Source organism: Coffea eugenioides, chromosome 2 (assembly GCF_003713205.1).
Source record: "Coffea eugenioides isolate CCC68of chromosome 2, Ceug_1.0, whole genome shotgun sequence".
In the NCBI taxonomy this organism is placed as follows: domain Eukaryota; kingdom Viridiplantae; phylum Streptophyta; class Magnoliopsida; order Gentianales; family Rubiaceae; genus Coffea; species Coffea eugenioides.
The window spans coordinates 70,211,192-70,214,104 of record NC_040036.1 but is presented as its reverse complement, the minus strand read 5'-3'; the positions used below and the strand labels follow the sequence as shown (position 1 = coordinate 70,214,104).

The 2,913-nt window shown below is 32.1% G+C and overlaps 1 long non-coding RNA gene across 1 annotated transcript; it reads left to right on the top strand.

The window, feature by feature from the left end:
• The first annotated feature begins 268 nt into the window (after positions 1-268).
• LOC113760794 lies at positions 269-765 on the top strand. Its single transcript, XR_003467101.1, has 3 exons — positions 269-343; positions 498-597; positions 699-765. It is a non-coding gene; the product is annotated as an uncharacterized LOC113760794 (long non-coding RNA).
• Positions 766-2,913: the final 2,148 nt, after the last annotated feature.

Genomic DNA, 2,913 nt, shown 5'->3' with positions numbered 1-2,913 from the left:
ATTCACACTAAAAAAAGGAACAGGTTGAAGCATCAAAGGCTCAACGATCTTGTACATGTGCATTATAATTTGCATTTGCAAAATAGGTATATGTAAATGACTCCTTTTTATAAGTGACATTTCATTCTTTTTCAAAATATTTTAATATTAACTAAGTGTAAATATTGTAGGCATAATCAGCAAAAAAGATCGTATGATCCCGTTGATTATGAGTCCATTGATAAAACAGAATTTTGGGTGGTTGAAGAAGAACAAGAAGGGGAACTTGATTATGATGAGTTAGATGAAGAACTTGAAGAAATTCCAGTTCATGATCAAGGTTCAAATTCTCAACCATTTGAAGGTTAGTTTCATGTATTAGTAAAAGCTGAAATTATAATTTATTTATCATTTCCAACTGAAATTGGTTATTAGTTTGATGCAAAAGTAAAGTTAATATTGTGTTTAATTGTTCAATGTGTGTATAATTGAACAATTAAATATGTTGATTTCTTTAGATAATGAAGATGAAGGGGAAGATGTTGATTTAGAAGCATTTCAGCGTAGAAACTTTTTTAATGATGATGAAGATGATGATTGGCATTAAAGATTCAAATGGTAATTTGTATGAAATTTATTTGTGTTCTTTTTTTTTTCTATTTTTAAGATTTGAACTAGTTGGTGTGTTAAAACTAACATGAGCTTTGTGTTTTTGTCAGTTGTTCATATATGCTCTTGGACGATGATGAAGACTTGTCAAGATGGCTTTTTTTAAATACTTGTTGTCCAAGAATGACGAAAAAGATGATAAGAACCTCAGAAATTAGACTTGCTTGGATTTTTCGATTGTTTTCTAGAATTAAATGAGTTTTTATATTGTTCTTTGTTAGTTCTAATATTTAGACTATTGGACATGGGATAATATTGCTCTTATGTTGGTTGTGATTTTAGCATCTGTAGTTCTATTGGACTTTGTTTAATTTCAGAAGTTTCAATGACTTTTATTTTATTTCAAAATACGGTAGTGGTTTGTGAAAGGTCTAAAAAGTTTTTAATGATAGGTATAATTGAGATGAATTTGTTTGGTTAAATTTATAGTTCTAAAAATTCATGTGTGTTTGGAAATATGTAACTTTTTATCATGTGAAATCTATGGAATATCTTAACCTATGCACAGGTGTTTGTTTGTGTGTATATATATATAATTCATTGAATCGGGATTGAACCGGTCCGACCGATTGACTCTCAACCCTTTCATTTTACCGATTCAATAGACGGTCCGGATTTTAAAATATTGGTGACAATCCACAAGATTATTTCTTCTTAGACTCCAGTCGTTCAACTCAAGCGGCCAACCAGCTGTTTGCGAAGCTCATCTGGGTCGGACCCTCCAATATTACTGGGCCTTATTATCTCAACTCACTTTTTCAGCTTTCATAATGTAACTTGATCTACTCGAGATTGAAGTTCACTGCTAAGGGCCGTCGGCGACATGAATGTTAATTTCTGTTTTAACCTCAAAATAAAACAGAACATAAATGTGTTTGTTTCATCGCATCATTTCTCTTTCACAAATAAATCAAAGTGCAAAATTACACTTTACCCCCATATGATTTAGTTTTTTTACATAACCTCCTATAATTTCTAAAACTATACATAATCCCCTCATGATTTGGATTAAAGTGTCAAAGTGACGAAATTTGCAACCCATAACGGAGTCACCTAAAATATCAAAAATATCCCTATGAAAAATTGAAAACTATTTATTAACCACAAGGGGATTATGTATATATTTTGAAAATCATAAGGGGATTATATGGTAAAACATTAAACCATAAGAGATTATATGGTAAAGCATTAAGGCATACAGGGCTAGAGTATCATACATATTATGTTTATATATTTGGTCACTTCGGCCATTTTAATTTTTAAACACGGTAATTTCTATATTTTCATAGGTTCCGTTATGAATGATTATTTCCATTATTTTGACACTTTAATCCAAATTATGAGGGGGTTATATATAGTTTTTAAAACTATAGGAGATTACGTGGAAATTAACTATAGCACAAGGGGGTAAAGTGTAATTTGCCCAAAATCAAAATAAACGGTATGATAGAGGAGGATCTTTGTTTGTTGTTTCAGTCTTATACAATATTTGTAACTATACTCCCCCTGTTATCTTCAAATTTTCCTTCTTAGAATATTTTTGGGCAAATTGTTAATAAGGAAATAAGCTTGTATAACGTGTTCAAGACTCAATGCGTCAAAAATGCAATGCTGCTGAATACTATATCATGTTCTAGGTAGGTATGGTAAATACTATACAAAGAAAGCTTGTGAAATTCCCAACCCAATAGCGAGGTCCCAATTTGCCTTTGTATAAGGTGACATTGTGTAATTAAGCAACAACAAAGCATATTTCCTTAACAATAGCTCTCATTACACGGTTCCTGGTCTTTCATAGCTCATAGACGGTTGCAATAAAGTCAGTCAGCTGAGCTTGTGAGCAATGTTATCATAAGAGTAGTGCCTATTATACCACACACTGGTTCTAGTGAATGGCTATTATTTCAAAAGCTATTTATAAGCCCATGGTTTCAAATAAATATGTGGTTTCTAAAAGCTTATAGCTCTGGTGAAATTACACAATTTGTTGCCTTCCAGAAAACTCAAAAGTGAAGGATGTAGGATGGGCAGTTGGTCAGGTCAAGAATGGATTTTTTTTTCGGACGAAACTAGCAGAAAAGGAAACTGACTAAAAAAAGACACTTTTCTGAGCTTTAGCCTGCGCTTCAAAGCGGAATTGGGCTTTTTATAAAATTTGATTGATCACTATCCATCGAAATTTAAGCCCTTAATCACTAAAAAAATTTTCTGTTAGTAATAGTGACAAGAGCCCTGGAATTCCAAAGGCGGGTCATGCTGCCTATC